Source organism: Nerophis lumbriciformis, linkage group LG37 (assembly GCF_033978685.3).
Source record: "Nerophis lumbriciformis linkage group LG37, RoL_Nlum_v2.1, whole genome shotgun sequence".
In the NCBI taxonomy this organism is placed as follows: domain Eukaryota; kingdom Metazoa; phylum Chordata; class Actinopteri; order Syngnathiformes; family Syngnathidae; genus Nerophis; species Nerophis lumbriciformis.
The window spans coordinates 11610001-11635000 of NC_084584.2; the positions used below are offsets into that span (position 1 = coordinate 11610001).

General features: G+C 38.9%; 1 protein-coding gene across 3 annotated transcripts in view; it reads right to left on the reverse strand.

Annotated features, from left to right (window-relative positions):
• Positions 1 to 25000, reverse strand: part of yrk (Yes-related kinase) — a 64613-nt gene that overhangs the window by 39033 nt on the left and 580 nt on the right. The gene's annotated exons all lie outside the window — the stretch shown is intronic.

Below are 25000 nucleotides of genomic sequence, written 5' to 3' on the forward strand. Positions count from 1 at the left end.
TTGGACAGCTGTCAAATCTGAAGTCTTCCCCATGTTTGTGTAGGCTTCAGAACTGGACTGAGAGACCATTTAAAGCCCTTTGCAGGTGTTTTGAGTTAATCAGCTGATTAGTTTGTGGCACCAGGTGTCTTCAAAATTTAACCCTTACACAATATTCTAATTTTGTGACACACGGAATTTTGGATTTTCATTTGTTGCCACTTCAAATCATCAAAATTAAATGAAATAAACATTTGAATGCATCAGTCTGTGTGCAATGAATAAATATAATGTACAAGTTACACCTTTTGAATGCAATTACTGAAATAAATCAAGTTTTTCAAAATATTCTAATTTACTGGCTTTTACCTGTATATACACACATATATATGTGTATATATACACACATACACACATATATATAAACACACATAGACATATACACATATATATATATATATATATATATATATATATATATATATATATATATATATATATATATTTATATACACACACGTACGTACGTATATACATATGTATGTGTATATATATATATATATATATATATATATATATATATATATATATATATACTGTATATACACACATATATATATATACACACACACATATATACGTATATATATATACATATATATACATACATATACATACATACATATACACTCATATATATACTTATATACATATACACATATATATATATATATATAAATATATGTGTGTGTGTATATATATATATATATACACACACACACATATATATATATATGTGTATATATACACAAATATACACACATATATTTATATATATATATATATATATATATATACATACACATATACATATATACCGGTATACATACATATAAATACACATACATACATATATACGCATATATATACTTATACATATATATATACATATACACATATAGATACACATATATACATATATATACACATACACACACATACATATATATATATATATATATATATATATATACACACACACACATATATATACACGCATATATATACACACATATATATGTGTATATATACACACATATACACACATATATAAACACACAGATGTATACACATTTTTTTTATATATACACACATATGTATACATACATATATATATACACACATATGTATGTGTATATATACACACACACATATAAACACATATATATATATACATATACATATATATACATATACATATATATATATACATATATATATATATATATATACACACACACACAAGTTTCACTGCAATAAGGAGCTTCTGGTAGAATTTGTGACCACTCCTCTTGACAAAATTGGTGCAGTTCAGCTAAATGTGTTGATTTTCTGACATGGACTTGTTTCTTCAGCATTGTCCACACGTTTAAGTCAGGACTTTGGGAAGGCCATTCTAAAACCTCAATTCTAGACTGATTTAGCCATTCCTTTACCACTCTTGACATGTGTTTGGGGTCATTGTCCTGTTGGAACACCCAACTGCACCCGAGACCCAACCTCCGGGCTGATGATTTTAGCTTGTCCTGAAGAATTTGGAGGTAATCCTCCTTTTTCATTGTCCCATTTACTCTCTGTAAAGCACCAGTTCCATTGGCAGCAAAACAGGCCCAGAGCATAATACTACCACCACCATGCTTGACGGTAGGAATGGTGTTCCTGGGATTAAAGGCCTCACTTTTTCTCCTCCAAACATATTGCTGGGTATTGTGGCCAAACATGCTCAATATTTGGTTCATCTGACCACAGAACTTTCCTCCAGAAAGTCTTATCTTTGTCCATGTAATGTTAGATGAAACAAAAATTTAACTGTTGGCCATATATATATATATATATATATATATATATATATATATATATATATATATATATATATATATATATATATATATATATATATATATATATATATATTGGCCACCTGCCTTGACTCACATATGAACTTAAAGTGCCATCCCATTCCTAACCCATAGGGTTCAATATGATGTGGGTCCACCTTTTGCAGCTATTACAGCTTCAACTCTTCTGGGAAGGCTGTCCACAAGGTTGTGGAGTGTGTTTATAGGAATTTTCCAAACAATTTTCCAAAAGCGCATTGGTGAGGTCACACACTGATGGCCTGGCTCTCAGTCTCCATTCTAATTCATCCCAAAGGTGTTCTATCAGGTTCAGGTCAGGACTCTGTGCAGGCCAGTCAAGGTCATCCACACCAGACTCTGTCATCCACGTCTTTGTGGACCTTGCTTTGTGCACTGGTGCACAGTCATGTTGGAAGAGGAAGGGGTCTGCTCCAAACTGTTCCCACAAGGTTTGGAGCATGAAATTGTCCAAAATGCTTTGGTATCCTGGAGCATTCAAAGTTCCTTTCACTGGAACTAAGGGGCCAAGCCCAACTCCTGAAAAACAACCCCACACCATCATTCTTCCTCCACCAAATGTCACACTCGGCACAATGCAGTCCGAAATGTACTGTTCTCCTGGCAACCTCCAAACCCAGACTGGTCCATCAGATTGCCAGATGGAAAAGTGTGATTCATCAGTCCAGTGAACACGTCTCCACTGCTCTAGAGTCCAGTGCTTTACACCACTGCATCCCACGCTTTGCATTGGACTTGGCGATGTATGGCTTAGATGCAGCTGCTCGGCCATGGAAACCCATTCCACGAAGCTCCCTGCGTACTGTACGTGGGCTAATCGGAAGGTCACATGACGTTTGGAGCTCTGTAGCAACTGCCTGTGCAGAAAGTCTTTGCACTATGCTGACCTCTCTGTCAGTTTACGTGGCCTACCACTTGGTGGCTGAGTTGCTGTTGTTCCCAAACTCTTCACTTTTCTTATAATAAAGTTGAATTTGGAATATTTAGGAGCGAGGAAATTTCACGACTGGATTTGTCGCACAGGTGGCATCCTATGACAGTTCCACGCTGGAAATCACTGAGAGCGGCCCATTCTTTCACAAATGTTTGTAGAAACAGTCTCCATGCCTAAGTGCTTGATTTGATACACCTGTGATTAGTGATTAGGACACCTGATTCTCATCATTTTGGACGGGTGGCCAAATACTTTTGGCAATATAGTGTACATACACACACTCATATATTCACATACTCAGTGGCCTAGTGGTTAGAGTGTCCGCCCTGAGATCAGTAGGTTGTGAGTTCAAACCCCGGCCGAGTCATACCAAAGACTATAAAAATGGGACCCATTACCTCCCTGCTTGGCACTCAGCATCAAGGGTTGGAATTGGGGGTTAAATCACCAAAAAATGATTCCCGGGCGCGGCAACCGCTGCTGCCCACTGCTCCCCTCACCTCCCAGGGGGTGATCAAGGGTGATGGGTCAAATGCAGAGAATAATCTCGCCACACCTAGAGTGTGTGTGTGACAATCATTGGTACTTTAACTTTAACTTTTAACTTTATTTGCACACAGATGTATACATACATATAATATATACATACATATGATATATACATATATACGGTTTATATATTATGTGTTTACATGTATAAATGTGTATACACACACACACACACACACACACACACACACACACACACACACACACACACACACACACACACACACACACACACACACACACACACACACACACCTGCTGTAGGTGTTGAATGGCAGATAGAGGTGTACCTAATGTTGTGGTCAGTTATTTACACAGCAGACAGAACAAACAACAACAACAACAACAACACATTTTCTGACAAACACTTCACTATCGGCCGCACCATCAGGGAAGCAACAGGAAGTTAGCCCTCTTAGAACTTCCTGTCCACCCCTCTCGTGCCTCCCCCGCTTTTCCTGGAAACTTGGGACAGCGGATTCCGCGCGCGCGCGCGCACACACACACACACACACACACACACACACACACACACACACACACACACACACACACACACACACACACACACACACACACACACACACACACACACACACACACACACACTAGTCACAAACAAATTTAGCAGAAAAAGAAAACTTAGCATTTAGCTCCCACCTTCCAAACTGTAAAAAAAAGGCAGTACAATTTACAGGAACAAAAATGTCTCAGTCGCCGGAATTTTACAGTGTTAACGTTTTTCCATTTACAGTAATGCACTGTAAAAACTGTCAAAGTTTTATGGGGAAATTCCGGCAGTTTTTAAGGTGCAGTACTGTAAATAAAAAAAAGTTAGATTTTATGGTAAAAAAAAAAACTAGGGATGTCCGATAATATCGGCATGCCGATATTATCGGCCGATAAATGCTTTAAAATGTAATATCGGAAATTATCGGTATCGGTTTTTTATTATCAGTATCTGGTTTTTTGTGTGTTTTTTTTTTAATTAAATCAACATAAAAAACACAAGATACACTTACAATTTGTGCACTAACCCAAAAAACCTCCCTCCCTCATTCACACACACACACACTAGCCACAAACAAATTTAGCAGAAAAAGAAAACTTAGCCTTTAGCTCCCACCTTCCGAACTGTAAAAAAAAGGCAGTACAATTTACAGGAACAAAAATGTCTCAGTCGCTGGAATTTTACAGTGTTAACGTTTTTCCATTTACAGTAATGCACTGTAAGAACTGTCAAAGTTTTGTGGGGAAATTCCGGCAGTTTTAAAGGTGCAGTACTGTAAATTAAAAAAAAGTTAGATTTTATGGTGAAAAAAAACTCGGGCATGCCGATATTATCGGCCGATAATGCTTTAAAATGTAATATCGGAAATTATCGGTATCGGTTTTTTATTATCAGTATCGTTTTTTTTTTTTGTTTTTTTTTAATTAAATCAACATAAAAAACACAAGATACACTTACAATTAGTGCACGAACCCAAAAAACCTCCCTCCCCCATTCACACTCCTTCACACAAAAGGGTTGTTTCTTTCTGTTATTAATATTCTAGTTCCTACATTATATATCAATATATATCAATACAGTCTGCAAGGGATACAGTCCGTAAGCACACATGATTGTGCGTGCTGCTGGTCCACTAATAGTACTAACCTTTAACAGTTAATTTTACTCATTTTCATTCATTACTAGTTTCTATGTAACTGTTTTTATATTATTTTACTTTTTTTTTCATTCAAGACATTTTTTTATTTTTATTTATCTTGTATTTAAAAAAGGACCTTATCTTCACCATACCTGGTTGTCCAAATTAGGCATAATATTGTGCTAATTCCACGACTGTATATATCGGTATCGGTTGATATCGGTATCGGTAATTAAGAGTTGGACAATATCGAAATATCGGATATCGGCAAAAAAGCCATTATCGGACATCCCTAAAAAAAAAGAAAAAGGCAGCTCTGTTCCCAGAATTTGACAGTAAAAATAACAGTGGTATCATTTTTATTTTTACAGTAATGCACTGTAAAACGTTTATGGTAAAATTCTGGCGACTGAGCTGCCATTCTTTTTACTGTAAATTCTTCAGTTTTTTTTTTTTTTACTGTGCATTACTGTTAAAAAAATGGCAGCTCAGTTACCAGAATTTTACTGTAAAATCAAATGTGGTATCGTTTTTCCATTTACAGTAATGTACTGTAAAAACCTCCATAAATGGTTTGATAAAATTCTGGCGACTGAGCTACCAGTTTATCACTGTAGTATCTACACATTTTTTTACAGTGCATTACTGTAAAAAAAAAAGAAGAAGTGATTTTATGGTAAAAAAAAAAAAAAATTGGCAGCTCAGTTGCCAGAATTTTACAGTAAAAATAACAGTGGTAACATTTTTATTTTTACAGTAATGCACTGTGAAACGTTTTATGGTAAAATTCTGGCGATTGAGCTGCCATTCTTTTTACTGTAAAATGTTCAGATTTTTGTTTTTTTTACTGTGCATTACTGTTAAAAAAAAGATGGAAGCTCAGTTGGCAGAATTTTACTGTAAAAAGTAAAGTGGTACCGTTTTCCCATTTACAGTAATGTACTGTGAAAACCTCCATAAATGGTATGATACAATTCTACCAGTTTATCACTAGAATATCTACAGATTTTTTTTACAGTGCATTACTGGAAAAAAAAAAATCAGATTTTATGGTAAAAACAAATGGCAGCTCAGTTGCCAGAATTTTACAGTAAAAATAACAGTGGTTACATTTATATTTTTTACAGTAATGCACTGTAAAACATGTTATGGTAAAATTCTGGCGACTGAGTTGCCATTCTTTTTACTGTAAAATATTCAGGGGTTTTTAAACTCTGCATTACTGTTTTAAAAGATGGCAGCTCAGTTGCCATAATATTACTGTAAAATCAAATGTGGTACCGTTTTTCCATTTACAGTAATGTACTGTAAAAACCTCCATAAATGGTTTGATAAAATTCTGGCGACTGAGCTGCCAGTTTATCACTGGAATATCTACACATTTTTTACAGTGCATTACTGTAAAAAAAAAAAAATCTGATTTTATGGTTAAAAAAAAATTGGCAGCTCAGTTGCCAGAATTTTACAGTAAAAATAACAGTGGTAACATTTTTATTTTTAGAGTAATGCACTGTAAAACGTTTTATGGTAAAATTCTGGCGACTGAGCTGCCATTCTTTTTACTGTAATATCTTCAGGGTTTTTTTTACTGTGCATTACTGTTAAAAAAATGGCAGCCCAGTTGCTATAATTTTACTGTAAAATCAAATGTGGTATCGTTTTTCCATTTACAGTAATGTACTGTAAAAACCTCCATAAATGGTTTGATAAAATTCTGGCGACTGAGCTACCAGTTATAATCACTGGAATATGTGCAGATGTTTTACAGTGCATTACTGTAAAAAAAATAAAACAATAAAATAAAAAAATCTGATTTTATGGTTAAAAAAAATGGCAACTCATTTGCCAGAATTTAACAGTAAAAATAACAGTGGTAACATTTTTATTTTTACAGTAATGCACTGTAAAACTTTTTATGGGAAAATTCTGGCGATTGAGCTGCCATTCTTTTTACTGTAAAATTTTCATTTTTTTTTTTTTTTACTGTGCATTACTGTTAAAAAAAGATGGAAGTTCAGTTGGCAGAATTTTACTGTAAAAAGTAAAGTGGTACCGTTTTTCCATTTACAGTAATGTACTGTGAAAACCTCCATAAATGGTATGATAAAATTCTGCCAGTTTATCACTGGAATATCTACAGATTTTTTTTACAGTGCATTACTGGAAAAAAAATAATCTGATTTTATGGTAAAAACAAATGGCAGCTCAGTTGCCAGAATTTTACAGTAAAAATAACAGTGGTTACATTTATATTTTTTTTACAGTAATGCACTGTAAAACATGTTATGGTAAAATTCTGGCGACTGAGCTGCCATTCTTTTTACTGTAAAATCTTCAGGGGTTTTTAAACTCTGCATTACTGTTTAAAAAATGTCAGCTCAGTTGCCAGAATTTTACTGTAAAAACAAAAGTGCTACGTTTTTCCATTTACAGTAATGTACTGTAAAAAAAAAACTCCATAAATGGTATGATAAAATTATGGCGACTGAGATACCAGTTTATCTCTGGAATATCTACACATTTTTTTTTACAGTGCATTACTGTAAAAAATAAAATAAAATAAAAAAATCTGATTTTATGGTTAAAGTATTTGGAAGTATTTGCTAGTATAATATGGAGTTTTCATTTTACTGTAAGAGTACACAGTGGAAGTATTTACTGGTATTGTATTACTTTGATGAAGGCCAGCAAGACAAGAGAAATGAAAGCAAAAGCTTCAAACCACATCAATATCCGTTTTGCTGACACTAGTGTGAACATGTGCAAATGTGTGAAAATGATTTTTTTTTTTTTTTTTAATACTTCTCACGCAATAGTACTTTTATGTGTGTACATCTTTAAGGGTTACCACACTAGCATAGCTATGTGAGCTACATGCTAACGTGACATTTTCACATTATGCTAGGTTAGCAACACTAGCATAGTTTTATGTGAGCTACATGCTAACATGACATTTTAACATCATGCTAGGTCACAACACTAGCATAGCTACATAAGCTACATGCTAACATTACATTTGATAATCATGCTCTGTTAGCAACACTAGCAAAGCTATATGAGCTACATGTTAACATGACATTTTAACATCATGCCAGGTTAGCAACACTAGCATAGCTAAATGTGAGCTACATGCTAACATGATATTTTAACATCATGCCAGGTTAGCAACACTACCATAGTTAAATGTGAGCTACATGCTAACATGACATTTTAACATCATGCTAGGTTAGCAACACTAGCATAACTAAATGTGAGCTACATGCTAACATGATATTTTAACATCATGCTAGGTTTGCAACGCTAGCATAGCTACGTAAGCTACATGCTAACAATACATTTTAACATCATACTAAATTAGCAACACTAGCACAGCTAAACGAGTTACATGCTAACATTGCATTTTAACATCACTTTAGCTTAGCAACACTAAGATAGCTATGTGAGATACATACCAACATAACATTTTAACATCATGCTAGGTTAGCAAAATTAGCATAGTTATGTATGCTACATGCCCACATGATATTTTAACATCACTTTAGCTTAGCAACACTAAGATAGCTATGTGAGATACATACCAACATAACATTTTAACATTATGCTAGGTTAGCAAAATTAGCATAGTTATGTATGCTACATGCCCACATGATATTTTAACATCCTGCTAGGTTAGCAACACTAGCATAGCTAAATGTGAGCTACATGCTAACAGGATATTTTAACATCATGCTAGGTTTGCAACACTAGCATAGCTAGGTGAGTTACAAGCTAACATGATATTTTAACATCATGCTAGGTTAGCAACACTAACGTGAAATTTGGTGGAGGAGGAATTATGGTGTGGGGTTGTTGTTCAGGAGTTGGGCAGCTACATGCTCACATGACTGGCCACTGAAGAAAAACGTACAACTCCAATATGTGTAACTGACTGACGGTTAGTCTTTTTTCTTTTAAAGATGTGTAGCGAAGCCTAAGGAGGGAGGACTTTCCCTCTCAAAAGCGCCGCAAACAAGTGTGGGAGACGATAGATTTAAAAAAAAAAAAATTTCAGCACTTTTGCCGTCCGTATTGTTCCTGTTACAACAATAAAATGTGACTTTTTAAGTTCACGCTGGTGCTGGAACAAAACAAAACGCACAAAAACCTTCATCATCATCATCATGTCACATGAATCCATGTGACACACCCTTTTCCTGTACCGAGACGTGTGCAGATAAGCTGCTCCCAGTGGAACACACACACACACACACACACACACACACACACACACACACACACACACACACACACACACACACACACACACACACACACACACACACACACACACACACACACACACACACACAGGTTATCATTTGGAATGGGGACCAAGTTTTTGATCATCACCCTTTCTACAGGTTGTGGAGGCATAAAAAAATGGTGTAAAATGTCCACTGCCCAGTTAGCTCCTACACGTCTTTAAATCTCTGGATTGATGAAGTAATGTGCTGATCATTCTTACTGGGGACGCTGGGGAAAAAGACTTAATATGGTTCATGGGGACCAAATTAACTATACACGGAAGAAGTGTGAGCAGAGCAGCGAGTGCAGTACCAGCTACAGCCTAATGAGGGGGCTGCTGTGCAAATGTCTCACACTCAAACTACCGTATTTTTCGGAGTATAAGTCGCTCCGGAGTAGGGATGTCCCGATCCGATATTTGGATTGGATCGGCTGCCGATATTTGCCAAAAATTGCGTATCGGCAAGGCATGGGAAAATGCCGATCCAGATCCAGTTTTAAAAAAAAACTCCGGTCCGTGTTTTCCAACGCACTTATTTAAATAATACATTCCACTTTTCTGCTGCTCCCTAATTTCCATTCCGTATTTTCCAGCACACCTTCAACACATCCACAGGTCTGTAGATTCTCACGCAGTTGCTTTCAGCTGCTGGCATTACACGACAGGCTCTTCTCACTCTTTTCTGTGTCTCCCTCTCACAGACAGCAAGCGCACCTTCTTACACACGTCACATACTGTCACGTCATACGTCACATACGTATACGTCCTCCTCGAGCAGAGAGGTAGCAGCATGCCTAACGTTAGCTGTGATGCTAGCGCAGCCGTGCGAGCAACGCTCCCTCTAAGGTGCTCGCCTGTGCAATTGCGCACTGTTTAAGCGTCCTCTGCGCATAGCAAATCTATGCCACGCACAAAATCTAATAAAAAAAATAAGCGCATAACAATTTTCGACACACCGACACGACAGAGAAAACAGTTTTCGTCATCATTGTTCAAATATTGTGACGTCTGTCGAGACGCTTATCTCCATTCGGTGCCACACGCCCACACCATCAAAATGCAGAGGCAAACATTTCCACATCAACACCGTATGAAAAAATTAGTGATTTTTTTAGTTGTGATTTCCTTCTCTGCATGAAAGTTTAAAAGTAGCATATATTAATGCAGTATGAAGAAGAATGTTTTAATGTAGACATGCAAGCCTTGAAAGAAAATGTTGAAAATCAAGACTACATTTCCTGCAAATGGGTGCATTTCTACCCTATATTTTAACTTTAGATTTATTCTCATATCAAACTCTTTTGGCTGTCTTTTTGACACTTACATCCGGCGCCCCCCTCCACACCCTGGTTTATAAATAATGTAAATAATTCAATGTGATTATCTTGTGTGATGACTGTATTATGATGATAGTATATATCTGATAGTATATATCTGTATCATGAATCAATTTAAGTGGACCCCGACTTAAACAAGTTGAAAAACTTATTGGGGTGTTACCATTTAGTGGTCAATTGTACGGAATATGTACTTCACTGTGCAACCTACTAATAAAAGTCTCAATCAATCAATCAAAACACATAGAATCATCATACTGCTGTGATTATATGCATCAAGTGTTCATTCAAGGCTAAGGCAAAATATCGAGATATATATTGTGTATCGCAATATGGCCTTAAAATATCGCAATATTAAAAAAAGGCCATATCGCCCAGCCCTAGTTCAATGATGCCATTTCTGTTTGTCATGTATAATTTTGTCTATTTTGTGTTTATCCTTGAATAAACAGGTCAGTTTCTTGTTACCAACCATTGTGTATTATTCAAACTCCCCTAATTCAGCTGGCTAGTTGTTATCAAGAGTACTAAAACCCTTTTCAAAATGATTCTGACAACTAAGTAGGCTAAATAACTTTAAACTTTAATACATGCTCGGATAGGCCAGTATCGGTCAGTACCGGTATCGGATCGGAAGTGCAAAAACCTGGATCGGGACATCCCATTCCGGAGTATAAGTCGCACCGGCCGAAAATGCATAATAAAGAAGGAAAAAACATATATAAGTCGCACTGGAGTATAAGTCGCAATTTATTTGATAAAGCCCAACACCAAGAATAGACATTTAAAAGGCAATTTAAAATAAATAAAGAATAGTGAACAACAGGCTGAATAAGTGTACGTTATATGAGGCATAAATAACCAACTGGTATGTTAACGTAACATATTATGGTAAGAGTCATTCAAATAACTATAACATATAGAACATGTTATACGTTTACCAAACAATCTGTCACTCCTAATCGCTAAATCCCTTGAAATCTTATACGTCTACTCTCTTACGTGAAATAATATTATTTGATATTTTACGCTAATGTGTTAATCATTTCACACATAAGTCGCTCCTGAGTATAAGTCGCACCCCCGGCCAAACTATGAAAAAAACTGCCACTTACAGTCCGAAAAATACGGTAAGCAGTAAACATGTTTTATGGGCCAAAGCTTAAAAATCTCTTAGGCATCTTCAGAATGGATCTGACTATCATTTAAAAAGGTTTCCCTTTAGGGGACCTGTTTTTTTGTCCCCATACCGTCAGAGGTACCCTAAAGGTGACTGTGTAAACAGAGCGATGTCCCCATTAAGTAAGCATTGTCAGAACACACACACACGCACACACATACTGGTTATCTTTTGGAATGGGGACCAAGTTTTTGATCATCACCCTTTCTACAGGTTGTGGAGGCATAAAAAAATGGTGTAAAATGTCCACTGCCCAGTTAGCTCATACATGTCTTTAAATCTCTGGATTGATGAAGTAATGTGCTGATCATTCGTACTGGGAACCCCGGGGAAAACAATATGGTTCATGGGGACCAAATTTCAATCATTTTGCATAATTCACACAAATTTGTACGTGACTACTGAGGACTATTTATATATTTTTTTTAAAAACAAAAAAAAAACAATCACACTCAAACTAATACGGAGCCCCTAAAGGGACATGGGGGAAATTAATTTTTTTATCATTTTTATTTTATTTTATTTTTAGACATGTATCTCGTGCGCACAAGATAGTTTCTCGTGCACACAAGAAACTTTTTATAAAGTTATAAAAATATTTAAAAAATAAATGTATAATTTATTTATTTATTTATTTTTTTAGACATGTATGTCGTGCGCACAAGTTTTTCGTGCGCACAAGATACATGTAAAAAAAAAAAAAACATTTATAATTGTTTTATTTTTATTTTTAGACATGTATCTCGTGCGCACCAGAAACTATCTCATGCGCACAAGATACATGTCTTAAAAAAAAAAATTATACTTAAAAAAAAAAAATAATTTAATAAAAAGTTTCTCCTGCGCACATGTCTAAAAAAAATAAAAAAAATAAAATAAAAAATTATTGAAAAAATAATTTCCCCCATGTCCCTTTAGGAACTCCGTAAACTAACCAGTAAACATGTTTTATGGGCCAAAGCTTAAAAATCACTTAAGCATCTTCAGAATGGATCTGAATATCATTTAAAAAGACTTCCCTTTAGGGGACCTGTTTTTTTGTCCCCATACCGTCAGAGGTCCCCTAAAGGTGACTGTGTAAACAGAGCAATGTCCCCATTAAGAAAGCATTGCCAACGCATGCACGCACGCACGCACACAATTTTCTGAGTAAAATTGTGACTTTTGTCGAGTAAAATGACGACTCTTTTCATAAAATTGCCAACATTTTAAGCTTTTCTTGTAAAATTGCGACCGTTATTGAGTAGAATTCCAACTTTTGTCATAATATTGCACAAGTGTTCCGTTTTTCTTGTAAAATGTTGACTTGCGTTGAGTAAAATGACGACTTTTATGACTTTTCTTGTGAATTTGTGACCTTTTTCCTGTGAAAATCCAACTCATTTTTCACAACAAGCTTTTTTATATTTGCATAGTATGTATATATTATTAATGTTGTAAATACACATCTTTATACTGTATATCTAGAAAGGGTGGTCCTAAAGAGGTAGACATTTTTCGGAGTTCTCAAGAAGGTAACAAATACAATAATGCGTGTGTGTGTGTGTGTGTGTGTGTGTGTGTGTGTGTGTGTGTGTGTGTGTTCTTGTATTTCTACCCTTCTTGAGACATCAACAAGGAAAAGTACCTTCATCTAATAGAGAATGTCTCATTTGCACCCCTGCTGGTGACATCTATCAAAATGAGGGGGGTCCCAAAAAGGAGGGATTTTTCAAATTGACTGTGTGTCGCTTTTAAAAGTGCTCCCCCCTAAAGGTACTTCCACCTCCAGGCAACTTCAACCCTAAACTGTTAATAATCAAATGTAAAATAATCAAATGTAGATACTTTTTCTTATGCCTTCTGATCTCTCTCTCTCTCTCTCTATGTCCACTACTTGCTGTACATATCCTACCAAGTCAGACCTACACTTTTTCAATGTCCATTTCTCTGATGATGCAATTGATGACTGAAGTGCTGATAACAACCAAGCCTAACCCCCCCTCCACATCCCACACCCCGGATTTTAAATAATGTAAATAATTCAATGTATATACTCTGATGATTATCTTGTGTGATGACTGTATTATGATGATACAAACCCCGTTTCCATGAGTTGGGAAATTGTGTTAGATGTAAATATAAACGGAATACAATGATTTGCAAATCCTTTTCAACCCATATTCAGTTGAATGCACTACAAAGACAACATATTTGATGTTCAAACTCATAAACTTTTTTTTTTGCAAATAATAATTAACTTAAAATTTCATGGCTGCAACACGTGCCAAAGTAGTTGGGAAAGGGCATGTTCACCACTGTGTTACATGGCCTTTCCTTTTAAAAACACTCAATAAACGATTGGGAACTGAGGAAACTAATTGTTGAAGCTTTGAAATTCTTTCCCATTCTTGTTTTATGTAGAGCTTCAGTCGTTCAACAGTCCGGGGTCTCTGCCGTCGTATTTTACGCTTCATAATGCGCCACACATTTTTGATGGGAGACAGGTCTGGACTGCAGGCGGAGCCAGGAAAGTACCCGCACTCTTTTTTTTACGAAGCCACGCTGTTGTAACGTGCTGAATGTGGCTTGGCATTGTCTTGCTGAAATAAGCAGGGGCGTCCATGAAAAAGACGGCGCTTAGATGGCAGTATATGTTGTTCCAAAACCTGTATGTACCTTTCAGCATTAATGGCGCCTTCACAGATGTGTAAGTTACCCATGCCTTGGGCACTAATACACCCCCATACCATCACACATGCTGGCTTTTACACTTTGCGTCGATAACAGTCTGGATGGTTCTTTTCTTCTTTGGTCCGGATGACACGATGTCGAATATTTCCAAAAACAATTTGAAATGTGGACTCGTCAGACCACAGAACACTTTTCCACTTTGCATGAGTCCATCTTAGATGATCTCGGGCCCAGAGAAGCCGGCGGCGTTTCTGGGTGTTGTTGATAAATGGCTTTCGCTTTGCATAGTAGAGCTTTAACTTGCACTTACAGATGTAGCGACCAACTGTATTTAGTGACAGTGGTTTTCTGAAGTGTTCCTGAGCCCATGTGGTGATATCCTTTAGAGATTGATGTCGGTTTTTGATACAGTGCCGTCTGAGGGATCGAAGGTCACGGTCATTCAATGTTGGTTTCCGGCCATGCCGCTTACGTGGAGTGATTTCTCCAGATTCTCTGAACCTTTTGATGATATTATGGACCGTAGATGTTGAAATCCCTAAATTTCTTGCAATTGCACTTTGAGAAACGTTGTTCTTAAACTGTTTGACTATTTGCTCACGCAGTTGTGGACAAAGGGGTGTACCTCGCCCCATCCTTTCTTGTGAAAGACTGAGCATTTTTTGGGAAGCTGTTTTTATAGACAATCATGGCACCCACCTGTTCCCAATTAGCCTGCACACCTGTGGGATGTTCCAAATAAGTGTTTGATGAGCATTCCTCAACTTTATCAGTATTTATTGCCACCTTTCCCAACTTCTTTGTCACGTGTTGCTGGCATCAAATTCTAAAGTTAATGATTATTTGCAAAAAAAAAAAAAAGTTTATCAGTTTGAACATCAAATATGTTGTCCATCCATCCATTTTCTACCGCTTATTCCCTTTGGGGTCGCGGGGGCCGCTGGAGCCTATCTCAGCTACAATCGGGCGGAAGGCGGGGTACACCCTGGACAAGTCGCCACCTCATCGCAGGGCCAAAAGGATGATTGTATTCCGTTTATATTTACATCTAACACAATTTCCCAACTCATATGGAAACGGGGGTTTGTATTAATGTTGTAAATACACATCTTTATATATCTAGAAAGGGTGGTCATAAAGAGGTAGGCATTTCGGCGGTCTCAAGAAGGTAACAAATACAAGAATGTGTGTGTGTGTTCTTGTATTTCTACCCTTCTTGAGACATCAACAAGGAAAAGTACCTTCATCTAATAGAGAATGTCTCATTAGCACCCCTGCTGGTGACATCTATCAAAATGAGGGCGGTCCCAAAAAGGAGGGATATTTCAAATTGACTGTGTGTGGCTTTTAAAAGTGCTCCCCCCAAAGGTGACTGTGTAAACAGAGCAATGTCCCCATTAAGTAAGCATTGCCAGAAAACACACACACACACACACACACACACACGTACAATACACGTTCACACTACCAAGTCTTCTTCTTCTTCTTCTCTTTTCTTTACCTAGCCTCTTTCTCACATTTGCAGGAAGCCCCGACAGGAAGTTAAGTGTGAGTGGGCAGGATGATAGGACAATGGGAAGTGGGCTGTCACACACACACACACACACACACACACACACACACACACACACACACACACACACACACACACACACACACACACACACACACACACACACACACACACACACACACACACACACACACACACACTATGGAGAAGGTATGGGGGTGAGGGGGTGTAAAGGAACATGATGTGGCCATATCCTCCTGATTTAAAGACATTCCTGTCTGTGTTGAGCACTGGAATGCTGATAGCCTGTTGCTATGGTAACCACCCAGCACCACTTCAATGTGTGTGTGTGGCACAGGTGTGTGACATCCATCCACCTGACACCCACACATCCTCCCTGGAAGCCTTTGTGGCGGGAACGTCGCCATCAAGCCACCCCGCCCCAAAAAACAAAACAAACAAAAAAACATCGAAAAAAAAAAAAAAACAGCTGTCCCCGCCTCCTTCCTTTCTATAGCGCCCGAGGCCAAAGACAGGAAGTGACCTCGGGGGAGAAACAGGAAGTGATGGAGTCCGGCCTCTGACTGATTTTGCTGCCTTGGAAAAAAAAGAAAAGAACCGAGCCTAACTATGAGGGTTAGTTAGGAGAAGGGAACGCCTGACATGGCAGGACCAGGTGGGATGGGGGACTTGGTCAATGAGGGTGCGAGGGGGTCTAGGTGCAGGGGTGTCCAAAGTAAAAAAATAATACAAAAAAAAAAAAATTAAATTAAAAAAGTGGAATAAAAGAGGTGACATGTAAAGCTGCAATGTTGACTAATAACACATGTTTACTGTCATTGCACAAATAATAATAATGCATCAAAATCAATGTTGTCATGAAATACTAACAGTCAAGCTTCCGATTACATCACATCAAATATTCCACTTTGAATAAGGCAACAAGAGAAGTATCCTACACTTCTCTTTTGTAAAGTACATCTGAACAGCCGATATGGGCATCTACATCTACTATATGATTTGCCTGAGAAGCTGGACAGAACAAAAAATAAATAAATAAAATTAAAAAATTAAAAAAATATTCCACTTTTAAACGTTTTTTGAGGGAAAATATTGCACATTTTGTGTGATTGCCATGTAGAAGCTAATTTAACCTCTTAAGCTGTTTGTTTACATGCTTTTTTCTATTTCTCTTTGCTATTTGGGCTTATTAGACCCTAATTAGAATAAAAACTAAGAATCATCTTTTGATATGATGTACTTAGTCCATGAGTACACAAACGTGTACTTCATGTTTAGTGACATGCTAATTCTTATTTTTCTTCTAAATTCCATTGTATGTTATACTCTTCTGACACCACCAGATGGCAGTATAAGTGTCCACATAAGCGGCCATAAGACCCCAATTCAGTAGTGTACACAATTTTGGAAATAAGAGCTAAAAGGTGCTGTCCACGCATGTGGCCACTAAGCCTTTAGAGTTTTAAGGCATAAAACCAAGAAAACAAGCATAAAAAGTAACTCGAAAATTTTGATGGGCCTGCTGTCTGTGTCCTGGACCTCTGGCCGGGGGTCGCCGGAAGCCGCCGCACTTGTTAGATGGTGCCGAGTGTCTGAATCCGGCGTAACGGGGAAAAAAAATGAGCCACAAAGCCTAAATAAGTAGCATGTTTACATAAAAATGCTAACACATAGCATGTGTGCTAAGGATAGCATGATAGCAGTCAGCATGTTTCATATACCAAGTTGTATGACTCAAAGGTGTATGGCTGCGAAAATAAGGCAAAAAAAAAAAAAAGTAAAATTAGAAGAAAAATTTAGCAAGTCTAAGTTAGCTTGCTAGCATGCTATCGTTTGCATGCTAACAGTTAACAAGTGTCACATACCAAGTAATATGACTCCGGGCTAAACGGTAACAAAAGTAGCTCAAATAGTTAGCATGCTAATATTAGCATGCTAGCAAGCTAACGTGCACATGATAATAGTTAGCTTGTGTTACACACCAAGTTATATGACTTTAATGTGTATGGCTGGGGAATTAGAGGGGGAAAAAAGTAAATTTTGCAAAAAAAAGTTAGCACTTTAATGTTAGCATGCTATCGTTTGCATGCTAACAGTTTACAAGTTTCACATACCAAGTAATATGACTCCGGGCTAAACGGTAACAAAAGTAGCTCAAAAAGTTAGCATGCAAATGTAAGCATGCTAGCAAGCTAACGTGAGCATGATAATAGTTAGCTTGTGTTACGCACCAAGTTATATGACTTTAATGTGTATGACTGGGGAATTAGAGGGGGAAAAAAGTAAATTTTGCAAAAAAAAAAATAGCACTTTAATGTTAGCATGCTATCGTTTGCATGCTAACAGTTTACATGTTTCACATACCAAGTAATATGACTCCGGGCTAAACGGTAACAAAAGTAGCTCAAAAAGTTAGCATGCTAATATTAGCATGCTAGCAAGCTAACGTGCGCATGATAATAGTTAGCTTGTGTTACACACCAAGTTATATGACTTTAATGTGTATGGCTGGGGAATTAGAGGGGGAAAAAAGTAAATTTTGCAAAAAAAAGTTAGCACTTTAATGTTAGCATGCTATCGTTTGCATGCTAACAGTTTACAAGTTTCACATACCAAGTAATATGACTCCGGGCTAAACGGTAACAAAAGTAGCTCAAAAAGTTAGCATGCAAATGTAAGCATGCTAGCAAGCTAACGTGAGCATGATAATAGTTAGCTTGTGTTACGCACCAAGTTATATGACTTTAATGTGTATGACTGGGGAATTAGAGGGGGAAAAAAGTAAATTTTGCAAAAAAAAAAATAGCCCTTTAATGTTAGCATGCTATCGTTTGCATGCTAACAGTTTACATGTTTCACATACCAAGTAATATGACTCCGGGCTAAACGGTAACAAAAGTAGCTCAAAAAGTTAGCATGCTAATATTAGCATGCTAGCAAGCTAACGTGCGCATGATAATAGTTAGCTTGTGTTACACACCAAGTTATATGACTTTAATGTGTATGGCTGGGGAATTAGAGGGGGGGAAAAAGTAAATTTTGCAAAAAAAAGTTAGCACTTTAATGTTAGCATGCTAACAGTTTACAAGTTTCACATACCAAGTAATATGACTCCGGGCTAAACGGTAACAAAAGTAGCTCAAAAAGTTAGCATGCTAATATTAGCATGCTAGCAAGCTAACGTGAGCATGATAATAGTTAGCTTGTGTTACACACCAAGTTATATGACTTTAATGTGTATAGCTGGGGAATTAGAGGGGGGGAAAAAGTAAATTTTGCCAAAAAAGTTAGCACTTTAATGTTAGCATGCTAACAGTTTACAAGTTTCACATACCAAGTAATATGACTCCGGTCTAAACGGTAACAAAAGTAGCTCAAAAAGTTAGCATGCTAATATTAGCATGCTAGCAAGCTAACGTGCGCATGATGATAGTTAGCTTGTGTTACACACCAAGTTATATGACTTTAATGTGTATGGCTGGGGAATTAGAGGGGGGGAAAAGTAAATTTTGCAAAAAAAAAAGTTAGCACTTTAACGTTAGTATGCTATCGTTTACATGCTAACAGTTTACAAGTTTCACTTACCAAGTAATATGACTCCGGGCTAAACGGTAACAAAAGTAGCTCAAAACGTTAGCATGCTAGCAAGCTAACGTGAGCATGATAATAGTTAGCTTGTGTTACACACCAAGTTATATGACTTTAATGTGTATGGCTGGGGAATTAGAGGGGGAAAAAAGTAAATTTTGCAAAAAAAAAGTTAGCACTTTAATGTTAGCATGCTATCGTTTGCATGCTAACAGTTTACAGGTGTCACGTACCAAGTTATATGAATACGTGCGGAGTGACGTTTCTCGTGCGAGGTAAGCGAGCCTCCACGCGCGTGGTAAACTATTATATCGCACTCTGTCTCTAACAGTCCACTTACTGTACAAGGTCTGCTGTCAAAGGAGGCCGACTGACAGCATGTTCATATATTCTCATTTAGATGAAGAATGACTCATAATCCTCTTGAAGAAAAGGGGGGTGGATCCAAGCGTCTTTTCGTGTCGTTCTCACCATTTCCGGGTCTAAATTGGCTGTCAAAGAGTACCAACTTGTCGGAATACCTATTTGTCCGTCTACTATCCAGGAGAAAGGCATGATTTGTGATCTACAATAAAGTTTGACGAGCAAGGAAGCAGCTTTCCTCTGATGTCAACATTGGCACACAAGCTTGTGATCACGTCGCCGCTATAAATAGTTTGTCAGCGTTAGCACTTATAATAACAATATCAGATCATAACAGCCTCTCTCCTGGATAGTAGAAGGACAAATAGGTATTCCGACAAATTGGTACACTTTAAATGTAAAGATTTGAGTGTTGGGTAAAAATATTTGTAAACATTTTTTGTATTTTATTTTTTTAAATTTTTACGACTGAGACCCTTCTGGGTCCCTGGAACCAAACTTGAGGGTTAAAAGTAAACACAAATATTTATATTGTGCTGGTTTTGAAGAGGAAAAATATCAAAATGGCCCCTGCATGTTTTCATTTTTCTGTGTGCAATCCTCAGTGGAAAAGGTTTGGACACCCCTGTCTAGGAGGGTCTAAGGAGGTCTAGGAGGGTCTAAGGAGGTCTAGGAGGGTCTAATGAGGTCTAGGAGGGTCTAAGGAGGCCTAGGAGGGACTAAGGAAGTATGACGTATAAGGAGAGTCTAAGGAGGTCTAGGAGGGTCTAAGGAGGGTCTAAGGAAGTAAGACGTATAAGGAGAGTCTAAGTAGGTCTAGGAGGTCTTGGATGGTCTAAGGAGGTCTAGGAGGTTTTGGAGGGTCTAAGGAAGCATGACGTATAAGGAGAGTCTAAGCAGGTCTAGGAGGTTTCAGAGGGTCTAAGGAGGTCAAAGAGGGTCTAAGGAAGCATGACGTATAAGGAGAGTCTAAGGGGGTCTAGGAGGTCTTGGAGGGTCTAAAGAAGTTTGGGAGGTCTTGGAGGGTCTAAGGAGGTCTAGGAGGTTTTGGAGGGTCTAAGGAAGCATGACGTATAAGGAGAGTCTAAGCAGGTCTAGGAGGTTTCAGAGGGTCTAAGGAGGTCAAAGAGGGTCTAAGGAAGCATGACGTATAAGGAGAGTCTAAGGGGGTCTAGGAGGTCTTGGAGGGTCTAAAGAAGTTTGGGAGGTCTTGGAGGGTCTAAGGAGGTCTAGGAGGTTTTGGAGGGTCTAAGGAAGCATGACGTATAAGGAGAGTCTAAGCAGGTCTAGGAGGTTTCAGAGGGTCTAAGGAGGTCAAAGAGGGTCTAAGGAAGCATGACGTATAAGGAGAGTCTAAGGGGGTCTAGGAGGTCTTGGAGGGTCTAAAGAAGTTTGGGAGGTCTTGGAGGGTCTAAGGAGGTCTAGGAGGTTTTGGAGGGTCTAAGGAAGCATGACGTATAAGGAGAGTCTAAGCAGGTCTAGGAGGTTTCAGAGGGTCTAAGGAGGTCAAAGAGGGTCTAAGGAAGCATGACGTATAAGGAGAGTCTAAGGGGGTCTAGGAGGTCTTGGAGGGTCTACGGAGGTCTAGGAGGTTTTGGAGGGTCTAAGGAAGCATGACGTATAAGGAGAGTCTAAGCAGGTCTAGGAGGTTTCAGAGGGTCTAAGAAGGTCTAAGAGGGTCTAAGGAAGCATGACGTATAAGGAGTCTAAGGAGGTCTAGGAGGTTTTGGAGGGTCTAAGGAGGTCTAGGAGGTCAAAGAGGGTCTAAGGAAGCATGATGTATAAGGATAGTCTAAGGAGGTCTAGGAGGTTTCGGAGGGTCTAAGGAGATCTAAGAGGGTCTAAGGAAGCATGACGTATAAGAGGAGTCTAAGGAGGTCTAGGAGGTCTTGGAGGGTCTAAAGTGGTCTAAGAGGGTCTAAGGAAGCATGATGTATAAGGAGAGTCTAAGGAGGTCTAGGAGGTTTCGGAGGGTCTAAGGAGATCTAAGAGGGTCTAAGGAAGCATGACGTATAAGGAGAGTCTAAGGAGGTCTAGGAGGTCTTGGAGGGTCTAAGGAGGTCTAGGAGGATCTAAGGAGGTCGAGGTGGGTCTAAGGAAGTATGACGTATAAGGAGAGTCTAAGGAGGTCTAGGAGGGCCTAAGGAGGTGTAGGAGGTCTTGGAGGGTCTAAGGAAGTATGACGTATAAGGATAGTCTATGGCGGTCTAGGAGGTCTAAGAGGTCTTGGAGGGTCTAAGGAGGTCTAGGACGTTCTAAGGAAGTATGACGTATAAGGAGAATCTAAGGAGGTCTAGGAGGTCTTGGAGGGTCTAAGGAGGTGTAGGAGGTCTTGGAGGGTGTAAGGAAGTATGACGTATAAGGAGAGTCTAAGGAGGTCTAGGAGGGTCTAAGGAGGTGTAGGAGGTCTTGGAGGGTCTAAGGAAGTATGACGTATAAGGATAGTCTATGGCGGTCTAGGAGGTCTAAAAGGTTTTGGAGGGTCTAAGGAAGTATGACGTATAAGGAGAGTCTAAGGAGGTCTAGGAGGGTCTAAGGAGGTGTAGGAGGTCTTGGAGGGTCTAAGGAAGTATGACGTATAAGGACAGTCTATGGCGGTCGAAGAGGTCTTGGAGGGTCTAAGGAGGTCTAGGAGGTTCTAAGGAAGTATGACGTATAAGGAGAATCTAAGGAGGTCTAGGAGGGTCTAAGGAGGTGTAGGAGGTCTTGGAGGGTCTAAGGAAGTATGACGTATAAGGACAGTCTATGGAGGTCTAGGAGGTCTAAGAGGTCTTGGAGGGTCTAAGGAGGTCTAGGAGGTTCTAAGGAAGTATGACGTATAAGGAGAGTCTAAGGAGGTCTAGGAGGGTCTAAGGAGGTGTAGGAGGTCTTGGAGGGTCTAAGGAAGTATGACGTATAAGGAGAGTCTAAGGAGGTCTAGGAGGGTCTAAGGAGGGTCTAAGGAAGTATGACGTATAAGGACAGTCTAAGGAGGTCTAGGAAGTCTTGGAGGGTCTAAGGAGGTCTAGGAGGGTTCTAGGAAGTATGACGTATAAGGAGAGTCTAAGGAGGTCTAGGAAGGTCTAAGGAGGTTTTAAGGAAGCATGATGTATAAGTTGAGTCTAAGGAGTTCTTGGAGGATCTAAGGAAGTATGACATCTGAGGAGTTCTAAGGAGGTATATGGAGGGTCTAAGGAGGTCTACGAGGGTCTAAGAAGGGTCTAAAGAGGTATGACATAAGGAGGCCTAAGAAGGGTCTAAGGAGATATGATATATGAAGAGGTCTAAAGAGGTCTGTGGGGGTATAAGGAGGGTCTAAAGAGGTATGACGTCCGAGGAGGTGTAAGGAGGTATGAGGAGGTCTAAGAAGGAATGAGGAGGGTCTGAAGAGGTCTTAGGAGGCATGATGCATGAGGAGGTTTAAGGAGAGTCTAAAAAGGTATAATGAGGTGTAAGGAGGTATGAGAAGGTCTAAGAAGGAATGAGGAGGTCTAAGGAGGAATGAGGAGGTCTAAGGAGGAATGAGGAGGTCTAAGGAGGTATGAGGAAGTCTAAGGAGGGTCTGAAGAGGTCTAAGATGGTATGACATATGAGGAGGTCTAAGGAGAGGTATAATAGGTACAATAAGGTAAGAGGAGGTCTGAGGATGTACAATATAAGCAGGGTCTAAAGAGGTCTACGGAGGTTTAAGGAGGTATGACATATGAAGAGGTCTTAGGAGGTATGACGGGGTCTAAGAAGGTATGACATATGAAGAGGTCTAAGGAGGTATAATGAGGTACACTGAGGTATGAGAAGGTCTAAGGAGGTATACTGAGGTATAATGATGTCTAAGAAAGTATGAGATGGTCTAAAGAGGTATAATGAGGTATGAGGACATCTGAGGAGGTATGAGGAGGTCTAAGGAGGCATACAGAGTTATGAGAAGGTCTAAGGAGGTATACTGAGTTATGAGAAGGTATACTGAGGTCTAAGGAGGTATGACGTATGAGAAGGTCTAAGGAGGTATACTGAGTTCTAAGGAGGTATACTGAGGTATAATGATGTCTAAGGAGGTATGAGATGGTCTAAAGAGGTATGAGGAGGTCTAAGAAAGTCTAAGAAGTTATCAGAAGGTCTAAGGAGGTATGACAAGGTATAATGAGGGATGTGAAGGTCTAAGGAAGTATGAGGAGGTCTAAAGAGGTATGAGAAGGGCCAAGGAGGCATGAGAAGGGCCAAAGAGGTATGAGAAGGGCCAAAGAGGTATGAGGAGGGCCAAAGAGGTATGAGGAGGTCTCAAGAGGTATGAGGAGGTCCCTATAGGTATGAGGAGGTATGATGAGGTCTCAAGAGGTATGAGGAGGTCTCAAGAGGTATGAGGAGGTCTCAAGAGGTATGAGAAGGGCCAAGGAGGCATGAGAAGGGCCAAGGAGGCATGAGAAGGGCCAAGGAGGCATGAGAAGGGCTAAAAAGGTAAGAGGAGGTCTCAAGAAGTATGAGGAGGTCCCTATAGGTATGAGGAGGTATGATGAGGTCTCAAGAGGTATGAGGAGGTCTCAAGAGGTCTAAGGAGGTATGATGAGGTCTCAAGAGGTATGAGGAGGTCTAAGGAGGTATGAGGAGGTCTCAAGAGGTATGAGGAGGTCTCAAGAGGCATGAGAAGGGCCAAGGAGGCATGAGAAGGGCCAAGGAGGCATGAGAAGGGCCAAGGAGGCATGAGAAGGGCCAAGAAGGTATGAGGAGGGCTAAAGAGGTATGAGGAGGTCTGAGGAGGTCTCAAGTGGTATGAGGAGGTCCCTATAGGTATGAGGAGGTATGATGAGGTCTCAAGAGGTATGAGGAGGTCTAAGGCGGTATGATGAGGTTTAAGGAGGTATGATGAGGTCTAAGGAGGTATGAGGAGCTCTAAGGAGGTATGAGGAGGTCTAAGGAGGTATGATGAGGTCCAAGGAGGTATGATGAGGTCTCAACAGGTATGAGGAGGTCTAAGGAGGTATGAGGTGGTATGAGGTGGTCTAAGTAAAGTCTAAA